Source organism: Aquarana catesbeiana, linkage group LG01, assembly GCF_042186555.1.
Source record: "Aquarana catesbeiana isolate 2022-GZ linkage group LG01, ASM4218655v1, whole genome shotgun sequence".
NCBI classification, from domain to species: Eukaryota; Metazoa; Chordata; class Amphibia; order Anura; family Ranidae; genus Aquarana; species Aquarana catesbeiana.
In genome coordinates, this window is record NC_133324.1 from 182,482,877 (window position 1) to 182,505,328 (window position 22,452).

Consider the following 22,452-nt stretch of genomic DNA (forward strand, 5'->3'; position numbering starts at 1 on the left):
TGATGCACTTAAATTATAATCCGTAATCCTTGTACCTGGCTCCCCACTACATTTTTTAATTGGGGGGGGGGGGGTGTATGATGTGCCTTAATGTAATTAATAATATTGGAGCGCAAACTAAACCCAAGAACAAAAATGGTTACAGCAGCTTGTCTTTTCACACTTTTTTTTCTAACCTGGTTGTCCTGTCATTATCTTGTCCTAGAATTACAATGAGCAGCATTGCCACCCTAGGACAGGGATGTGTTGGGACTGTATAACACCTCCCTCTCCTTTATAACAGGAGGACAGACTTCTGTAGTCCACGGGTATAACATAATAACAGTCCAGAGGCAGAGAGTACAGGAAATTACGACCTCTAAAGATTTTTGGCTGGATGAACAACTATTTATTTTTTTATCCTATTGTTAGGTTATTTACTAAGTCTCTGTATACACTGGTGCGATTTCTCCTGTGTCTGCCATCATGCTGCAATACATGATAGTGGAAATCGCACATGGTGTCCATTCTCAATAGCGTATCGTGTATTTTGAAAGAAAAAAAAAAAATGCAGGTGCTTGTTGTGGTGCAACATAGTGCATTTTTGGCCCTGTAGACTTCAATGGGAGGGCATGAAAAACGCATGCTTTTTTTTTTTTTTTTTTTTTTTTCTTTCTAGCAAGGTTTTGTGTTGATCAATCTGTCTCCTACTTCTACAGAAAAATGCATTAATCATTAAAACGCATTTAACAACATGCTACTTAAAACTCATGATTATGTAGCAGCACTAGTGTGAACTTAGGCTAAAGAAGTAAATTGCAAAGTTTTATCCTTTGTCATCACCTAGCAGATAAAAGAATTAAAGGTGTGCTCTTTATTTCTCCCTCTTTTTTTTTTCCCATTATACTGGACACAGGATCTTCGTAGTTTTGGACTATGGATTATGCAGCTACCTTCAGACCATTGGTTGCTGTCAAACAAAACGGCCCTAGTTTATGTTTCACTTTTGTCCCCCACAATGTTTTGTTCATAGATAAAAGGAAAATGAGAAGGAAACTTTTTATGTACCGTATATACTCGAGTATAGGCTGACCCGAATATAAGCCGAGGCACCTAATTTTACCACAAAAAACTGGGAAAACGTATTGACTCGAGTATAAGCCTAGGGTGGGAAATGCAGCAGCTACTGGGTAAACAATGCCCATCTGCAGCCTCACTGTGCCCATCTGCAGCTGTACCTTTGATAACTAAAACAGAGTGTGTCTCCCGCTGTGTCATGCAATCTGTTAGGCGGCAGTCCATTGTAACAAAGCCCCGCCTCCTCCTCGTTTCCTCCTCGTTTGTGATAAACGGAACACTGGTACAATGCTAGGAAACTGTATCAGTGTTTTATTTATCATGGATGAGGAGGAAGTGGGGCTTTGTTACAATGGAAGGCCACCAAACAGACTGCATAACACAGCAGGAGACACCTGCTGTTTTAACCACTTGACCACTGGGCACTTAAACCCCCTTAATAACCAGACCAATTTTCAGCTTTCGGTACTCTCACACTTTGAATGACAATTACTCAGTCATGCAACAATGTACCCAAATGAAATTTTTGTCCTTTTTTTCACACAAATAGAGCTTTCTTTTGGTGGTATTTAATCATCGCTGGGTTCTTTACTTTTTACGCTATAAAAGAAAAAAGACCGAAAATTCTGTAAAAAAAAAATGCATTTTTCTTCGTTTCTGTTATAAAATTTTGCAAATTTTAGTAATTTTTTCTTCATATATTTTGGCCAAAATTTATACCGCTACATATCTTTGGTAAAAATAACCCAAATCGGTGTATATTATTTGGTCTTTGTGAAAGTTAAAGAGTCCACAAGCTATGGTGCCAATCTCTGAAAATTAATCACACCTGAAGTACATTTCTTGAGACCCTAACATGCCAAAAAAGTACAAATACCCCCCAAATGACTCCTTTTTGGAAAGAAGACATTCCAAGGTATTTAGAAAGATGCATGATGAGTTTTTTGAAGTTGTCATTTTTTCCCACAATTCTTTGCAAAATCAAGATATTTTTTTTTTCTTTTTTTCACAAAATTGTCATATTAGCAGGTTATTTCTCACACACAACATATGCATACCACAAATTACACCCCAAACGCATTCTGCTATTACTCCCGAGTATGGCGATACCACATGTGAGACTTGTACACAGCGTGGCCACATACAGAGGCCCAACATGCACGGAGCACCTTCAGGCGTTCTGGAGCACCCAGGCCAATTCTGACATTTCTCTCCTACATGGTAAAAATCATAATTTATTTGCTAGAAAATTACATAGAACCCCAAAACATTATATATATATATATATATATATATATATATATATATATTTAGCAAAGACCCTAGAGAATACAATGGCGGTCGTTGCAACTTTTTATCTCGCATGGTATTTGCGCAGCAATTTTTCGAACGCATTTTTAAAAAAATAATTAAAAAAAAAAGAAAACAGTAAAGTTAGCCCAATGTTTTTGCATAATGTGAAAGATGAAGTTATGCCGCGTAAATAGATACCTAACATGTCACCCTTCAAAATTGCACACGCTCGTGGAATGGCGTCAAACTTCGCTACTTAAAAATCCCCATAGGAGACGCTTTAAAAATTTTTACTGGTTACATGTTGTGAGTTACAGAGGAGGTCTAGGGCCAAAATGATTGCTCTTGCTCTACTGATCGCAGCGATACCTCACATGTGTGGTTTGAACACCGTTTTCATATGTGGGCGCAACTTACGTATGCGTTCGCTTCTGCATGCGAGCACATGGGGACAAACATTTTTTTTTTTTTTTTATTATTGTTCATTTTACTTTATTTTAGTTTGAGGCTTTTTTCCAAAAAATAAATTTTTTGATCACTTTTATTCCTATTACAAGGAATGTAAACATCCCTTGTAATAGGAATATGGCATGACAGGTCCTCTTTACAGTGAGATATGGGGTCAATAAGACCCCACATCTCACCTCTAGGCTCAATAAGACCCCACATCTCACCTCTAGGCTGGGAAGCCTGAAATAAAAAAAAAAAAAAAAGATCCTGGCTTCGATCGTAGCGGTGAGTCGGTAGAAGCACCTGAAGGCGGCGAGGGGGGGTAGGACGTCCCCTCTCGCCTCCCGTAAGAGCGATCAAGCAGCGGAACAGCCGCTATGATCATTCTCATGGTGTAGGGAATCGCCGGCTAAAATAGCTGATATCTGAATGATGCCTGTAGCTGCACTCATCATTCAGATATCCCCACACAAAGTCAAGGACGTCGTATGACGGCCGGCGGGCGGGAAGTGGTTAAAACACATTTTTTTTTAACACAGTTGTCCATTTATACAATGTTTCTAACACATAGCATGTACATACCAAAAATGACACCCCAAAATACATTCTCCTACTCCTGAGTACGGCGATACCACATGTGTGAGACTTCCACAACCTGGCCACATACAGAGGCTGAGTATGGCTGGGTATGGCAGAGTATTGCGGGGTATGGCAGAGTATTGCACAGGGAATTGCAGAGTTTTGCACAGGGAATTGCAGAGCATGGGGGGGATGGCTGAGCATGGATGGATGTGACTGCACATGTCACTGAGCAGCGCTGTGGGCATTACAGATCCAGCCCACAGCGCGGCTCCCATCCGATCCCTCCCCCTCTGTACCGATCGGTACAGGGAGGGGAGGGAGGAACCAGTGTCATGACATGACGCCGGTTTGTTTACATGTGATCGCTCCGTCATTTGACGGAGCGACCACATGGTAAACGGCCGTGATCAGCGGCCGTTTACTGTGATCCGTGATGCGACCCGGCGGTCACGGATGTTCCCGTGTGTGCGCCCCAGGGGGCGCGCGGGAGCAGTTTTCTGGAATCACGTCATATGACGTGATCCCAGAGTTATCCCTGCAGCCGTCATTTGGCTATGGGCCGGTTGGCAACTGGTTAATAATCAAAGGAACAGCTGCAGATGGGCACAGTGAGGCCGTACCCTCACTCGAGTAGAAGCCGAGGGGGGGATTTTCCGCTTAAAAAATGTGCTGAAAAACTCGGCTTATACTCAAATATATACGGTATTTGCTAATTTTTTTTCATGAAGATCACAGCTGCTCATATCCACCATGGCTTCTATTTAGCAGCATTCCTGATGGCTAACTTTTTAGCTGAGACTTGTTTTCTATTGTGAATAAAATATGGTTTTATGAGATCTTCAAATCATTTTTCTGTTTTTTTAGTTAGATTTTACACGGCATCAAATATTTTTTGGAATTGGGGCCGTGTGTATGTATGTGAGAGAGAGAGAGAAAGATTTTTATTTAAAATAAATAAATAATAAATATATACATACAGTATCTCACAAAAGTGAGTACACCCCTCACATTTTTGTAAATATTTTATTCTGTCTTTTCATGTGACAACACTAAAGAAATTACACTTTGCTACAATGTAAAGTAGTGAGTCTACAGCTTGTATAACAGTGTAAATTTCTTTATCGTACATCACGGGACACAGAGCCACAGTAATTACTGTATGGGACCTTCAGGTGATGGACACTGGCACACCCTAAACAGGAAGTTCAGTTCCCCATATAACCCCTCCCCTTACTGGGAGTACCTCAGTTTTTTTTTCCAAAGTGTCTTAGGTGTTGGTCACGGGTAAAGATGTGCTGTGCTGAGCTCCGCTGGAATATTCCTTGCTGGGGCAAGCCATGCAACCGGATCCTTTCAAAGTGTCTTTTCCAGGCCGAATTGAATGGTACCCGGGCCTCGTGTCCGAAGAAACAAGGTTTTACCTGTAACGCTTCTCTTTTTAGAGAGCTGGACCCCAGGATCCGGTATTTGTTTTTTTTCAGCCATATTCCTGGCGTGGTGCTTTTTACAGGCCCAGGGCTGTGGATCCCCCGATAGAAAGGGGGCCCCAGTCACTGAAGGTTTTCTAATGGAGCCCACCGTGAGAGGTGAAAATTGGGTCTTTTACCACAGAACCCTGCAGCTGGATAAGGTAAGGAGATTCCTAAGGAATTTTTCTAATTCTTGTGGGCTTTCTCCTTTAAAGTAAATGTTGCTATGCCTATAGTCACCACTGGGGGCTGTCAAGAGCACGTACTTGTTCCATGCTTGTCAGTCTTGCCTCTATTTTTCAAGTTACACGCTTCCTCCGGCCCAGGCTCCAGGTAAAGTCGTGGTAAAGGGGGGTTTTCTTCTCCCAGGAATGTCCCCCCCACCTGGATAGCTTCCTCCAGGCAGAGGGAGCATGGCGCTATACAGTGGTGTACTGCACTGCTCCCGCCGCCATTACAGCGGTTCCCTTAGGCTGCTCTCCTCCTCACCTCCTCCCCCAGTCCTCCTCCATGCGATCTGGTCTGGATCGGAGCCCGCTTCCGCGGGAAACAATCTAATTTAAAATTGATGAAGGAGGGGGGCACGATGGGTGGTCCGAGGAAGGGGGCGGGGCTTAGCAGCGTTGGCGTGAATTTAGCATCCACAATGCAGATTGCATAGTTGTAAAGTGCACACAGAGAGAGGGACACAGAGTGAACGAGTGGCGTGTGAGTTGGTGACACTTTTTACTTTAAAGGATCAGGCTGAGCTTAATAGCAGCGGCAGTTGCTGGACTATTACTCAGCAGTGGGTGCATTTTTGGTGGTACCTCTGTGTTTGTGCTCAGCACTATGACCAGAGGAGGTAGTTCTAATACCACAAAGACCAAGGACACAAAGGGGTCACCCTCAGGTCCTAAGGACCTTCCCTCTGCAACACCATCCCAATCTAAGGAGGCTGGTCAGAGTGAGCCATCAGGGGCTGCAATTGCTTCCGACACTTCAGCCCCTGTCTATATAACTAAGCAGACCTTCTCCTCAGTTATGAGTGGTTTAGAGGAAGGATTAGCGGCTTTAATCACGTCTTCACGGAGTGAAAGAAAACGCATTAGGTCTCCTTCTACCACCCAGGGTCCTCAAACGGAGGAACTGTGGGAGGGGGGAGATGAATCCCCCTAAGGGGACCGTTAAGAGGCTGTTGATTCCTCTTCCGTGGGATCAAGTGAGGAAGGACCACCTTCAGCTTCACATGCTGTGAAATTGGGTCCTCTCCACATTTAAGCTACCCTTAATGAAGTTAGTTAAAGAGCCCACTTCCTGTTTGGGTTCACTAAAGCCTCCGCAAGCCTTGCGTGCCTTTCCTGTCCATTCATTACTAGAAAAGCTTATGTAGTCTGAGTGGGATCACCCAGATAAAAACTTTTTGGGAGGAAAAAAGTAAGTGCTTGACACCTTATCGAGTGGGGGATTTTTTTTTTTTTTCTAAGGTGTGGAGCATAACAGCATTTGACGCTACGATATCCTCTGTGTATAAAAGTTTGGCTTGTCTGGTTGACAATGCAGAAATGCTTAGGGATCCAACTGATAAAAAAATTGGCTTTTTTTTTTTTAATAATTCTTTATTTTTTCATAGATTTCACATTACAATTCATCACAGTCTTATAGTGTCTTTTTATAACATCCTAAATACTTCCATCCAACTGTGTATCTTGCATTACCATTAATTAGTTCTTTAACTCAATGTGAGTTCTCTTTTTTTCTCCTTTTACCCCCGATCTAATTGTTATCCACCCACCCAACACAACCAAAAGGAAATAAAAAAAAGAAAAAAAAGCAGCAAGCGAAGGTAAAGAACTTATCACTCCTCTTCCCTAAATCTCCCTCTTCCTCTCCTCTCTGCCGAATACTCTACCCTTCTGTCTCAGACATGGACCACTTAGCAAATTTTACATGTCATCCTGATCCCCCTCCATACGCCAGATAAGGGGCCCATGTCTTCCGGTATCTCTCATCTTGATCTTTCATCGCCAGTAAGATTTTTTCCATTTGTTGGATTTCTGCAATTCTAGCAAACCACTGTGCTCTATTTGAAGGGATGTCCCTTTTCCACAGGACAGGAATACACGCCCTAGCTGCCGTAAGAAAATGTCTCAGCGGAGTTTTTATGATATAGGAATGTCCAGTAATAAAAAAGCTGCTGGTCTATCTCCTAGGATTGGAATTGGAATTCCTGTTATAAAACATTTTCTCCTTGACAATGTCAATCCTTGAGAGACCATTATAAACAGGTACTCGAGGTGTCCCCTGAACAGCAGGCCCAGGAATCAGCTATGCTGCCAGCGGCTTCGTGTTTTACAAAGGACGCAATCAGAGATTCTATTCTTCAAATATCTCTCTTGCGCTTGGGTTGGTACATATGCGTAGAATCTTATGGTTGAAAAAGTTGGTCAGCCAAAGTGCCATGCAAAAGGTCCTGGCTGGTTTTCCTTCCGCTGTGAAAAGCTGTTTTGGGAGGATCCGGACAAATATATCCAAAAAATATCAAGTGAGAAAAGTACCCTTTTTTTGCTAGTTAAGGAAAAGAGTAACGTCCCTCATAGGGCTGGGAGATTTTCTGAAAAAAAAAAAACTTAAAACACTGCGTCTGGCCTTGCGGACTAGGCCGAGGCCGAAGCCGAAGCCGCAGCCTCGCCTAGAAACTCCTGCCTGCAGCTCCTCAGGACCGGCCCGGTGAAAAAAAAAAAATCTAAAAAAAAATCGATTTGCTTAAATTTTGAATCGATTTGACCTTTCTTTTTTCCAGTGCCAGGGGCATAAGCCTCCAGGCAGTCGCAGCGGCCTCCGCCGTCAGGTTCAAGAGCTAAAACTTCAGGGTCAACCCCAGGGATAAAAGTCTGGGGGAGGAAACCCGCAAGACAGAACGCTAAAGCCTCTTTATGAGGGGGCACCCCCGCTAGCTCAAGTGGGGGTATGACTTCTGCAGCTCTCTAAGGTCTGGCAGGAAAGAATTTCGGGACAGATGGGTGGTCTCCACTAAAGCTCTAGGTTACTGACTAGAGTTCCGAGAATTCCCGTCTCCTCGTTTCCTCAGGTCAAATGTCCTCAAAGATCCAGAGAGAAAGAAGTCTCTCTTTCTAGCGTTAGACCGACTTTTGTCGCAAACGGGATCATGGTGGTCCCCGTGGATGAGCAGGGGTCAGGGTTTTATTCAAACCTTTTCACGGTACCAAAACCAAATAGGGATGTCGGACCCATTTTAGATCTCAAAGATCTAAACCGGTACCTGAATATTTGTTCTTTTTGCATGGAATCAATCCATTCAGTAGTCTCCATCCTACAAGGGGGGAGAGCTTCTGGCATCAATCGATATCAAGGATGCATACCTGCATCTACCTATTTTCCCTGCTCACCAGTTCAGTTTTAGCCTTGTCTTTCAGTCTAGCCACTGCACCTCCGGTGTTTACAAAACTTCTGGCCCTTACTCTGGCCAGATTAAGGACTCAAGGTATAGCAATAATAGCATACCTGGACAACCTGTAGACCAGTCGGTAGTCCACTTAGACCAAAGAGTGGTCACCACAGTCAATTACCTGAAATGCTTAGGTTGTGTCCTCAACCTAGAGAAATCTTATTTATTAATGTACTTAGGTCTGATCATAGATACAGCCCAGAAGAAGGTGTCTTTACCCCAGGCAAAGGTCAGCGCCATAAAGCAGCTGGTCCAGGGGGTCAGGACAAAGAACGGCCCTTTTATTCGCCTTTGTATAAGGTTGTTGGGGAAGATGGTGGCTTCATTCGAAGCAGTTCCCTATGCTCAGTTTCATTCGAGACTGCTGCAAGATAGTATCCTATCAGCCTGGAACAAGAAGATTCAGGCACTAGCTTTTCCAAGGTGTTTGTCGACAAAAATGCACCAGAGCCTCAGTTGGGGGAGGATATCCAAGAATCTGCAGAAGGGGAAATCCTTCTTACCGGGCAGTCCCGAAAGAAGCGTCTGTCCAAGGGAAATGGCCCAGAACCAAAAGGACCTTGCCCATCAACATTCTAGAAATTCGGGCAGCGCGTCTAGCCCTAAGGGCCTGGACATTCAGGTTGCAGTATTCTCCTGTCAGGATTCAATCCGACAATGCCACAGCAGTGGCTTATATCAATCACCAAATGGGTACCAGAAGTCGGGCAGCCCAGGCACATATCCTAACTTGAGCAGAAAGACATGTGCCCTGCATATCAGCAATCTTCATTCCAGTGCTATAGAACTGGCAGGCAGACTACTTAAGTCGCCAGCAGTTGTTCCTGGGGGGAATGGTCCCTTCACCCTGACATCTTCCTGGCTATATGCCAAGATGGGGGATCCCGGATGTAGGTCTGTTTGCATCCAGGTTCAACAACAAAGTCGACAACTTTGTGTCAAGGACAAGGGATCCCACTCGCATGCAGAACAGATGCGTTGGTGACCCCGTGGGATCATTTCTCACTAATTTTTGCATTCCCTCCTATTCTCGACTTCTTCGCAGGATCAAGCAGGAAAGGAAGTAGGTAGTTCTTGTGGCCCTAGCATGGTCCAGAAGATCTCTGTATGCAGAAATAGTAAAGATGATGGTGGGGGCACCATGGACTCTACCACCACGTCCAGGCCTGCTATAGCAGGGACCAGTGTTCCATCCTACTTATCAAAAGCTAAATTTAACGGTTTGGCTATTGAAACCCACATTTTAAGGAATTGTGGGCTTTCAGGCTCAGTGATACATACCTTGATTAATGCAAGGAAATCCACTTTATCATAGAGTCTGGAAAGCATATGTTTCTTGGTGTGAATCCAGGGGGTTGGCATCCTAGGAAGTATTTCGTAGGTAAAATTCTTGCCTTTCTGCAAATGGGGCTAGAGATGAAGCTGGCCTTGAGTACTATCAAGGGCCAGGTTTCAGCCTTATCAGTATTGTTTCAGCATCCGCTTGCTTCGTGTTTTTTGATTCAAAGCTTTATACAGGGGGTAATGCAGCTTAATCCACCGGTTAGAGCACCCCTGGACCCTTGGGGCTTAAAATTTTAGTTCTGTCGACATTACAGAAACAGCCTTTTGAGCCGATACGAAATGTTCCTTTGGTCCTTTTTGACAAGGAAACTAGTCTTTCTGGTAGCCATTTCTTCTGCAAGAAAGGTATCAGAGTTGGCGGCTCCTTCTCGTAAAGAGCCATATTTAATCGTTCACAAGGATGGGGTAGTACTGCATCCTCCTCCTAGTTTTTTGCCAAAGGTGGTTTCAGGTTTTTACCTAAAGGGTAAAAGGACATTTTTTCCAGAAACCTGTTCTAAGGAAGAAAAGTCACAACACTCTTTGGATGTAGTGACAGCAGTCAAAATCTGTTTGAAGGCGACTGATCAGATTCAAAAAACGGATATCTTGTTCATGTTGCCTGCAGGTCCTAAGAGAGGACAGGCAGCATCAAAATCCACTATTGCCAAATGGATTCGGCAGATAATTATTCAAGCTTATGGCTTGAAGAAGAAGGTTCCACCTTTTTAGGTCAAAGCGCACTCCACCAGGGCTGTTAGTGCTTCATGGGCAGTGCATCACCAAGCCTCCATCACCAAGCATCACCAAGCCTCTGCAAGGCCGCAACCTGGTCTTCAGTTCATACATTCACCAGATTCTATCAGGTGGAAGTAAGCAGGCATGAGGATATCGCCTTTGGGCGCAGTGTGCTGCAGGCAGCAGTATAGGTCCTCAGGTCTGATTGCACCCTACTTTTGTTGTGTCCTCTACCCTCCGTTGGCATTACTCTGGGACATCCCATACAGTTATTACTGTGGCTGTGTCCCGTGATGTACGATAAAGAAAATAGGATTTTTATAACAGCTTACCTGTAAAATCCTTTTCTTGGAGTACATCACAGGACGCAGAGGTCCCTCCCCTCTTTCTGGTTACACGTATATAGCTTTGCTACAACACTGAAGTACTCCCAGTAAGGGGAGGGGTTATATGGGGAATTCAACTTCCTGTTTAGGGTGTGCCAGTGTCCATCACCTGAAGGTGCCATATAACCCATAAAGTTATTACTGTGGCTCTGTGTCCCATGATGTACTCCAAGAAAATAATTTTACAGGTAGGCTGTTCTAAAAATCCTATTTGCTGTCCCCTCAAAATAACTCAAAACACAGCCATTATTGTCTAAACCGTTGGCAACAAAAGTGAGTACACCCCTAAGTGAAAATGTCCAAATTGGGCCCAAAGTGTCAATATTTTGTGTGGATACCATTATTTTCCAGCACTGGCTTAACCCTCTTGGGCATGGAGTTCACCAGAGTTACACATGTTGTCACTGGAGTCCTATTTCACCAGCTTCATGATTTCATCATGGAAGAGTGCATGTTAGAGACCTTGCGCTCCTCCACCTTCTGTTTAAGGATGCTCAATAGGGTTTAGGTCTGGAGAGATGCTTAGCCAGTCCATCACCCTTACCCTCAGCTTCTTTAGCAATGCAGTGGTCATCTTGGTGGTGTGTTTGGGGTCGTCGTCATGTTTTAATACTGCCCTGTGGCCCAGTCTCCGATGGGAGGGGATCATGCTCTGCTTCAGTATGTCACAGTACATGTTGGCATTCATGGTTCCCTCAATGAACTGTAGCTCCTCAGTGTCGGCAGCACTCATGCACTCCCAGACATGACACTCCCACCACCATGCTTGAATGCAGGCAAGACACACTTGTCTTTGTAGTCCACACACGCTTGACACCATTTGAACCAAATAAATTTATCTTGGTCCTTAGTCTGCTTGTCTTCAGCAAAATATTTGTGGGCTTTCCTGTGCATCATCTTTAGAAGAGGCTTCCTTCTGGGACGACAGCCATGCAGTCCAATTTGATGCAGTGTGCAACGTATGGTCTGAGCACTGACAGGCTGCCCCCCACCCCTTCAACCTTTGCAGCAATGCTGGCAGCAATCGTATGTCTATTTCCCAAAAACAACCTCTGGATATGACGCTGAGCACATGCACTCAACGTCTTTGGTTGCCCATGGCGAGGCCTGTTCTGAGTGGAACCTGTCCTGTTAAACCGCTGTATGGTCTTGGCCACCTTGCTGCAGCTCAGGTTCAGGGTCTTGGCAATCTTCTTATAGCCTAGGCCATCTTTATGTAGAGCAACAATTCTTTTTTTTAGATCCTCAGAGAGTTCTTTGCCTTGAGGTGCCATGTTGAACTTTCAGTGACCAGTATGAGAGAGTGAGAGCGAAAACTCCAAATTTAACACACCTGCTCCCCATTCACACCTTAGACATTGTATCACTGAGTCACATGACTCCAGGGAGGAAAAATGGCTAATTGGGCCAAATTTGGACATTTTCACTCTAGGGATGTACTCACTTTTGTTGCCAGCGGTTTAGACATTAATGCTGTGTGTTAAGTTATTTTGAGGGGACAGCAAATTTACACTGTTATACAAGCTGTACACTCACTACTTTACATTTTAGCAAAAATGTGAGGGGTGTACTCACTTTTGTGAGATACTGTATATATACACAGCATCTTACAAAGGTGAGTACACTCCTCACATTTTTTGTAAATACTTTATTATATCTTTTCATGTTACAACACTGAAGAAATTACATTGCTACAATGTAAAATAGTGAGTGTACAGCTTGTATAACAGTGTAAATTTGCTGCCCCCTCAAAATAACTCAAAACACAGCCATTAATGTCTAAACTGCTGGCAACAAAAGTGAGTACACCCCTAAGTGAAAATGTCCAAATTGGGCCCAAAGTGTCAATATTTTGTGTGGCCACAATTATTTTCCAGCAATGTCTTAACCCACTTAGGCATAGAGTTCAGCAGAGCTTCACAGGTTGCCACTGGAGTCCTCTTCCACTCCTCCTTGAGGACATCACAGAGCTAGTGGATGTTGGAGACCTTGCCCTCCTCCACCTTCTGTTTGAGGATGCCCCGCAGATGCTCAATAGGGTTTAGGTCTAGAGACATGCTTGGCCAGTCCATCACCTTTACCCTCAGGTTCATTAGCAAGGCGGTGGTTTGTCTTGGAGGTGTGTTTGGGGTCATGTTTGAATACTGCCCTGTGGTCCAGTCTCCGAAGGGAAGGGGATCATGCTCTGCTTCTGTATGTCACGGAACATGTTGGCATTCATGGTCCCCTCAATGAACTGTAGCTCCCTCGTGCTGGCAGCACTCATGCAGCCCCAGACCATGACACTCCCACCACCATGCTTGACTGTAGGCAAGACACACTTGTCTTTATACTCCTCACCTTGTTGCCGCCACACACGCTTGACGCCATCAGAACCAAATAAGTTTATTTTGGTCTCATCAGACCACAGGACATGGTTCCAGTCAGGGCTTGACAAATTTGCTTGGAATCTAGGAGCCAGCTAAAAAAGTTAGGAGCCAGGTTTTTTTTTAAACGACTGACAAAGCTTTATTTTCAATATAAAAAATAACTAATCTTAAATTTACACAGAAAAAGACCGCCCCGCTAGAGGCCCGAATAGCGTCACTAAAACGACGGTAAAGCAGCGCTAAAAATAGCGCCGCTTTACCGCCGACACCCCCTGCGGCTCGGTGTCAAAGGGCTCTAAGGGTCCGATCAGGTCCACCTGAAAAACAGACAGGCGAACTTGATCAGACAGCCCGTGTGAACGGGACCAAGCAGGGAGATAACAAATTAATTTTAATTAGGAAAAAAATAAACAAACAGTTTTTATATAAATATAAATGAATAAAAATAAAATCTATTATGAAAAAAAAAAAAGGCTATCCCTACATTCACTTCCTTCTCTTCTCAACTTTGGGAAGGAGATGGGCAGTGAAAACAGGCAGGTATTTCGCATTAGCATTGCATTAGCATTGCTGGTTGCAATACCAACGGCCACCACAAGATGGCGCCAGATTTCAGAAGGACTCCAGAACTACCGAAGAAGGCCGCAAAGCCGGGGCCTCAATTACCGGCCGGCGCGGCCTGACGCGATCGCACGGGGGGGGGGTCGGAGTCCGCACAGAGACAGGATACCCCCAGCTGTGCCGCCCCAGGCGCCAGGTCACTAATTCTAGTCGCAAATGCGACCTGGCGCCCGGGGTTTGTCGAGCCCTGGTTCCAGTAATCCATGTCCCTAGTCTGCTTATCTTCAGCAAACTGTGTGCGGTCTTTCTTGTGCATCATCTTTAGAAGAGGTGTCCTCCTGGGAAGACAGCCATGCAGACCAATTTGATGCAGTGTGTGGAGTATGGTTTGAGGCCTGACAGGCTGACCACCCACCCCTTCAACCTCTGCAGAATGCTAGCAGCACTCATACATCTATTTCTGTCAGTGCAAGGCCCTTCCACTGTGTGCATAGTTATAGACAGGGTTCACATGTATCCAGAGTGCTGGACCCTTGAACATCGATTATGGACGAAAAAAGCTGCTTTTACTGCTTTCTCTGGATTTTGGTATTCCAGGATTGGGTTTTGGAGTTTGAGGATTTTAGAGTGATTTTTTTATGGAATAAATCTTCAACCCAGTGTCCAGGTCATTTTGTGGATCAGCATGGTGTATGTCCAGGTTCCACACAACCCTTCAAATGAAAGCTTGGGAATAGCTCAGGGCTCCAGCCATGAGATAGGTGTGCTTCCGTTTGAAGACAGGTGTGTGATCCTGTCTGGAGACAGGTGTTCTATTTAGGAGATTGCACTCGATGTTGGAGACATTCGATGGCTGTCGGACTAAGAGAGTTGAGGTGTCCAAGTGAGTCCGAACCTAAGAGAGAGTCGAGACCGCTAGAGATGGGAGCTGAGGGTATCTGTAAGTCTGAGGAGTGAGAGAGCCTGGAGTGTCAGGAGAACTATTAAAATGCCTAAAGTGGGCCTGTACAGCAGGGAGCTGTGACTAAAGGCTGAGTGAGCCAGGAGAGAATTCAGAGAGCCACGAGTGCAGGTGAGAAGGTCTGAGAGACTAGGAACAAGAACAGTGGTGCTGCTAAAGAGGGAGTCAGGTGGCTTGGCATTGTCGCTTACCTGTTTAGCTGTGTGAAACTGAAACCCCTGCATGGGAAAACCATTATGTAAAGGACACTTGGTTTGACTTCTGTTTTAACAAAAGTGGGTGGCAAGCCCTAAAACCATAGCTCAGACTGCATGGGCTCACTAAAAAATGCATCTACCACGGTGCTTAAAGTGGAGTTCTACCCAAAAGTCGAAGTTACACTTTAAGAACTCCTTACCCCCCTACATCCCACATTTGGCATGTCATTCTTTTTGGGTGGGGAGCAGGTACCCAGCTTTGACAGGTACTTGCTCTCACTTCCACTCGGCCTGTGTAGGCAGTCCGAGCGGAAGTTCTCCTCTCCCTCTCCCTCCCTGCATACTTCTGGGACACGTCACAGGTCCCAGAAGATTGCTTGGCCCTTGAGGAGGTGCAGCGTGACTGGCGCATGCGCAGTCTGCAACCCGGCAGTGAAGCACACACTTGCAATGCCGGGGAGAGAACTGAGGGTTTGGGGGGCCACATCGCTGGACCGTGGGACAGGTGAGTGTATGTTTATTAAAAGTCAGCAGCTACGCTTTTTGTTGTTGCTGTCCATTAATAAACACAAAAATGTCTGGAACTCGGCTTTAATAACTTCCATATTACAGTATAATTATAAGCCTATGTGTATGACAGTGTTTCTGGTCATGTTTTTAAGGCTTTCCATTATTTTGCACAGGTGATTTGATCAGTTTCACTGCCTTGGTAATTACCACAGCTGTTTCCTGACCTGTTGGGGCACCTTGAGGACTGGAGTTGAGAAACACTGGTATATGAGATTTGTGTGTGGTTGTTTTTTTAATTTTTTTTCCTCTTCATAAAAGTGTGGTTATACATTAAAGGGGTTGTAAACCTTCAAGGTTTTTCACCTTTATGCATTAAGGTGAAAAACCTTTGTAGGGCTGTAGCCCCCCAGAGCTCCCCTTTTACTTACCTGAACCCGATTGTTCCAGCAACGGGGACAAGCAGAGCAGCTCAAGCCTCTGTCTCGGGTCCTCATTGGTTGGATTGAAGCAGCAGGTGCATTGGCTCCTACTGCTGTCAATCAAAGCCAGTGACATGGGACCCGGGGGGCGGGGCCGAGTGCTGCTATCTGTGTCAATAGACGCAGCAGCAGGACTCGGGAGCACGCCCACACGAGTGCCCCCATGGAATGTGGCTCTCCGTGGGGGCACCCGAGAAGAGGAGAAGCCAGGAGCACTGCTGTGGGACCCCAGAAGAGGAGGATTGGGCCCCTCTGTGCAAAATCCTTGCACAGAGGAGGCAAGTATGACATGTATGTTTTTTATTTTTTTTTTTAACAACAAACCTTTTCAACCCCTTTAAGTTTTACAAAGTTAATGTGCAGGCTTAATTTTACCTGCTTAAACCAAACTTCTTCCTATTCTAGTGCTACACTTAATGATTTTAAAAAATGATTATGATATAAAATTGAAATAATGATCTCTGAAAGGTGTACTTGTACTTTAGGCTAACCTGCATTTCATCCCATAAAAATCCCTCTTGGGTACCCATTCGATTTTATGGTTGCTCTAATTGCTTAAAAGTAGAAGTACGAACAACTGTGCTTTCTTTTTATGATATTTCTTGGAGGCCACAATCGGTAAGGTAAAAAGATAAATTCCTCCAAGTTTTAGCTGGCAGAATGTAGGCAGAGTTCTGATTCTACCTTCTGCAGTAACGGGAAAGATTTTTGTCTTTACCTTGGCTCACAGCTTAGTTATTGTTCAGTGTCTCTCTTGACTCTGTCCCTTGAAATCGTGACTAGACAACATGACTTTGCATTACTGTGCCCAGTGACATCAAACGCTAAATAAGAAGTGACTCTACACACGTCAAATACTGTATACATTTCATTGCTGGCTTTGTCCAGTGCAATGCCGTACCTGAGTTGCACTTGAATATACAGTATATATTGTATTCGGTGTGACTTGTTATATGTTTTGTATTATACTGCATTATGTTCCCGTTTCTTGACTACAGCCCCTGACATTATTCAAATGTTCATTTAAGCCAAAATAGGGAAACGGTGAGCTGAGGAGGTGTATTCAGAGTTTCTTTTTAGCTGGCAGTACTTTTCTTAGTGTTTCAGTTAAAAGAGAACTATTGTAATCATACACTTTAGATCAGTGGTTCTCAACCGGGGTTCCGCGGCGATCTGACTGTCAGTCGCAGGCAGCTGACAGGAGGATCGCACAGACACAGGCAGAGATAGGCAGGGAAGCGGCTGGCATCCTATTGGCTGTAGCGCGCTGTTCCCTTTAGGCCCCTCCTCCCCTCTTGTCCTTCCCGAGTACGTGACATCATCTGGAGTGGACAGGTTAGGAGGAGGAGGTGCCGAGGGGGAGCAGCGCGCCACTGGAGGAGATATGAAATGAGTTCTGAAGCCAGAAGAAGAAAGCCGGTACTGTGCCCAGCTGTGTCCCCCGCCCAGCTGTGTCCCCCCCCCCCACAATGTGCCCAACAGTCTGCCTCATGTAATGTCTTCTGTCATGTCCCCCACCCCATGTCATGTGCCCTGTCCCGTGTCATGTGCCCTGTCCCGTGTCATGTGCCCTGTCCCGTGTCATGTGCCCTGTCCCGTGTCATGTGCCCTGTCCCGTGTCATGTGCCCTGTCCCGTGTCATGTGCCCTGTCCCGTGTCATGTGCCCTGTCCCGTGTCAAGTGCCCTGTCCCGTGTCATGTGCCCTGTCCCGTGTCATGTGTTCTGCCCCGTGTCATGTCCCCTGTCATGTGTGCTCTGCCCCGTGTCATGTGCCCTGTCCCATGTCCCATCCCCTGTAATGTGCTCTGCCTCATGTAATGTGCCCTGTCCCATGTAATGTCCCCTGTCATATGCTCTGCCCCATGTAATGTCCCCTGAATGGATCAGCTCTGCAGGAAAAGAAAGCACAAGTTTTACATTAATTAGGTACGTTTTAATATTTATTCTTTTATTTAATGCTATTTCTACAAATAATTTTTGTTATCAACAGCTCACTGATCATACCAATGTTCCGCGAGCTGTAGATGTGAACATTATTTCAGGGTTTCCTTGAGATCTCAAACTTGTTTGCAGGGGTTCCTCCAAGGTAAAAAGGTTGAGAAACACTGCTTTAGATACTATATTTCAATCACATGGTTTTTATTCATAATTATTATTATTTTTTTTTTTTTTTTTTTTTAGTGGACTGGGCATGCAACATCATAAACGGTTTATTTAGCTGTATTGCGTGGTGAACTGTGATGCAACAGTAATGGAGTGTTAAACGGTAAGTTATAATTTAATTTGTCGACTGTTTTTGCAATACTGCAGTACCCTTGTTTCAGTAAATCTCTCATGCTGTGGATTGTTAGTATAGCAAGGACCAGCTGCCGGCAAAATGTATGATCTCACATACTCTGAGGGCCCGTTCAGACTATAGCAGCCCAAGCTCCCTGTATGGCTCTCTGTGCAGAAGCTGAAAGCCAGCTTGTCCTTCTAGCCCCATACGCACTGTAATGCCCTGTACACACGGTCGTATTTTCCGACGGAAAATGCGTGATAGGACCTTGTTGTCGTAAATTCTGACCGTGTGTGGGCTCCATCACACATTTTCCATCGGAATTTCCGACACACAAAGTTTGAGAGCTTGCTATAAAATTTTCTGACAACAATATCCGTTGTCGGAAATTCCGATCGTGTGTACACAAATCCGACACACAAAGTGCCACGCATGCTCAGAATAAATTAAGAGACGAAAGTTTTTGGCTACTGGCCCGTTTATAGTCCCGACATACGTGTTTTATGTCACCGCGTTCAGAACGATCGGATTTTCCAACAACTTTGTGTGACGGTGTGTTTGCAACACAAGTTTGAGCCAACAGCCGTCGGAAAAAATCCTAGGATTTTGTTGTCGGAATTTCCGATCAGTGTCCGACCGTGTGTACAGGGCATTAGAGTTTCTGCAGATTGTTATCTTCAGATTTACCAAAACCATATAATATGAGGTCAAGCCTTAAGAGTTTCAATTTGTATACAATCAGGCAGGCCCTTGCGCTACATGGTTTTGGTAAATCTGACAAAAATCTGCAGAAAATCCAGTAGTGAGTATGGGGTCTCTATCCCTCCTGCAGCTTTTCAGCTTCTTCATGGAGAGCCACACAAGGAGATCTGTTCTTGTAATATCCCCCCCTCCCCCCCATCCCATTGCACATATCACTCCCACTGTTCATTGGATTCCCCCTGCTTTCTGGACCCCCCTGTGTGCTCCTCTGGTGCCAACTTTTCCCTCCCAGCGCTTCTGGCTTCCCTACTCCCCCTCTCCTCTCTCCTGAATTAACACAGTGAGTGATTGTTACGGGCCACTCCTATGTCCATTCGTAACTAAAGCATTGTAAACTGTGTTTACTATGCTTCAGTTTAAGAATAACCAGGAGCCTCTGTCTCCTGTTTACTCTCCTGCAGTGCAGCTGAGGCTTCAGAGAAAGGGACTGGGTAGTGCTTTCTCAGAAAAAAAAAAACCTTCATTACACACTTTGGTAAAAGTGTATAGATATAAATAAATATGGCTGCTGCCTACCCCAAAAACTCCACTAGGTGGAGCTGGTAGTATGTAATGTGGAAAGATGAGGGAGGGGTAAATGGCACTGCCAATTAATGTAATTTAAAAGATGTATAGTGCCTCGCATATTAAATTCCTATGTATAATCAATGTGAAATGGATTGATAAAAATCGTCTACTGCAAATATTCATATAAAAAAGTGCAATGTGCTTAGTAGTGCAAAGAAAATGCAAAAAGTGACCATCAAATAATTCCAGTCAAGCTGAAATAAATTCATGTGGTAAAAATATATATGCTCTGGTGCAAGTAATTCACAGTCCAAAAGCGACAAAAATAGTGTCTCTGTGACGTAACTTCCAAAGTGGCTTGTGCCTGGATCAAAAACAGCTTAAGTGCAGAATAGGTGAATTCCACTCGTGCTCCCCTCTCAGTTCCACAATTACTGGAAAGATGCACAACGGCAGGGGTAAAGCGCATTCAAGCAGAGTTGCCTCTGGTCTTTGTTCCAGTGAAGTTACCTCCTTCACAGTGGGTTGGATAATATGGTGCATTCACACCATACAGGATGGATGGAAAAGATTGATACTCATAGTGTAAATCCATAAATGAGTTTTTATTCAATCAAAGCAAAAAAGTATTTTTAAACCTTGCACTGTCAGTAGTGATGGAGAATCAGTAACAATGTTATAGCTGTAACATGGTTACCGATTGAATGCACCATATGATCCAACCCACCGTGGAGGAGTTTGTCAGGGGCTTCTCCAATAAATAGTCTACAACAATTTTTGTTGTCATGGGGCATCTCGGTACCCAGGGATTTGGACAAGGTAAATATAAAAATATTAATTTATTGAAAAAGATAAGTAAAACATAAGTAAAGGACATGATAGTCCACAACAATTTTTGTTGTCGTGGGGCATTTATTTGGAGAAGCCCTTGACACATCCACTTTTCACCATTCCAAGTTCAAGGATGATGGTGTCCGCCCTTATTTCTTATCGTACATCATGGGATGTACGATAAGAAATAAGAGCCATAGTAGTTACTATGTGGGTTATAGGCTACCTTCAGGTGATGGACACTGGCACGCCCTAAGACAAAATAGTGCACTCCCTGTATAACCCCTCCCACTGGTGGGAGTACCTCAGTTTTTTTCGCTAGTGTCTAAGGTGTTGGTCACTAGTAAAGATGTGCTGTGCTGAGCTCCTCTGGAGCAATCCTTGCTGGGGCTAGCCATGCAGCCGGATCCATTCAAAGTGTCTTTGTTGGCCGAATTGAATGGTACCCAGGCCTTGTATCCGAAGTAACGAGGTCTTGCCTGTAACGCTTCTCTTTTTAGAGAGCTGGACCCTGGGATCCAGTACTTTATGGTATTAAGGCCATAAAGTTTTTACTGGTGGTGGTGCTATTACAGGTCCAGGATTGTGGGTTTCCTCAAGGATCCCAAGCTCTTGAAGGTGTAACGGAACCCACTGTGAAGGGTGAAGATTGGGTCTGTTGGTTTTCCACAGAAAACCCTGCGGCGGGAAAGGTAAGTGGAGTCTTCTAAGAAATTTTTAAAATGTTTCTTATGAAATGTCTCCTTGAAATTTAGTAAGTGTTGTCATGCCTATGTGTCACCACTGGGGGCTGTGTTGAGCACTTACCGTCTCATGCTTCTCAGAAAGCCCACGTTGTGTCCAGAAAGCAGCAGACCTCCGGTAAGTCTGGGGGTGTTCCCTCTCCCCATCAAACGCCCCCCTATGCCGTTTTTTCCCCCCTCTGCTCGGGGAAAGAGCACGACAAGCTTTTAAAAACAAAAAAAAAATGGCGCAAACGGCACAGACCCCTCCAGACCCCCCCTCGCCATTCCTCCCTCCCCGTGGATCCCATAGGATCGGGAGCCTGCACTCGCGTGGGAAAGAGCTCTTTTAAAAAAAAGAGGGGAAGGGCCGTAAGTGATGGGGGGGGGGGGGTGTTTCAGTGCGGTGTTGGCTCCAACGTCCAGCGCAGGAAGCTATGTTTTAAAAGGCACCATTTGTGCTGTTACATGCTGCAGGAGGGACGCAAGAGCAAGGTGGCATATAAGAGGTTTGGTGACACAGGCATTCCTTTTTACATATTTACTACTGCATCAGGCTGAGCATTAATAGCGACGACAGGGCTGGACTATTGCTCAAGCAGCAGATGCATTCCTTCTGGTAGTACCTCTGCTTTGTGCATCGGGCTATGGTCAGAAGGGGGTGAAAAACACCTAAAAAAAGGGCTCTAAAAGGATTACTACAGTCGCACAGAAGCCTAGAACATCACAAAAAAGATGGCATCCTCCCCTGAGAGTAATATGGCTGGTCAGAGTGAGCAATCAGGAGGGGCAAGTGTTGCAGCTACTCCTAACACTGCAGCCCCTATGTATATTACTAAGAAGGTTTTTTTTTCTCAACCATTTTAAGCTTGGAGCAAAAAATTGATGCTTTAATTGCATCCCAAAGTGGGACTAAGTGCAGCAGGACCCCGTCCATTGCTCAGCACCCTCTTGCTGAGGAACAAAGAGCAAGAGATGATGAATTCCTTTTAAAGGACCAGGAAGAGGCTGATGTCTCCTCTTCTGAAGAACCTGATACAGAAGTGTCAGGTTTGCAGGAAAGATTGTTGGTACAGCCTCTCACTGAATTGGTCTGCTCCACATTTTTACTGCCAATAACTCAGTCGGTCGATGAGCCCACTTCTGGTTTGGGCTCACTAAAGCCTCCCCAATCTGTTCATTATTTTCCTATCCATTCATGGCTAAGGGAGCTAATGTATTCTGAGTGGGAGCACCCAGACAAACAGTTTTTTCCTCCGAAAAAGTTTTCAATCCTTTATCCTACGGAGGAAGAGTTTTTTTTTTTTATAAGAAATGGGGAATTCCAGCAATTGAGGTTGCTATATCATCTGTAAATAAAAATCTAACTTGTCCAGTAGACAATGCTCATATGCTAAAGGATCCAACGGATAAAAAGTTGGAGTTCCTTTTTAAAAACTATATTGCACTGGCAAGTTCTGTCGTTCAACCTGCACTGGCAGCAATTGGAGTATCTCAGTCCTTAAAGGACCAATTTATAGAGGTACTCA

General features: G+C 44.7%; 1 protein-coding gene across 10 annotated transcripts in view; it reads left to right on the forward strand.

The window, feature by feature from the left end:
- FER (FER tyrosine kinase) overlaps positions 1-22,452 on the forward strand; it is a 460,890-nt gene that overhangs the window by 57,471 nt on the left and 380,967 nt on the right. For 7 of the 10 annotated variants that reach the window (XM_073624598.1, XM_073624588.1, XM_073624592.1 and 4 more), the window contains one exon: positions 18,005-18,089. The gene's annotated coding sequence lies outside the window, so the exon portion shown is untranslated. Of the gene's footprint in view, positions 1-15,516; positions 15,607-18,004; positions 18,090-22,452 lie in introns of all 10 variants that reach the window. The other 3 variants (XM_073624589.1, XM_073624593.1, XM_073624594.1) reach the window with 1 other exon arrangement.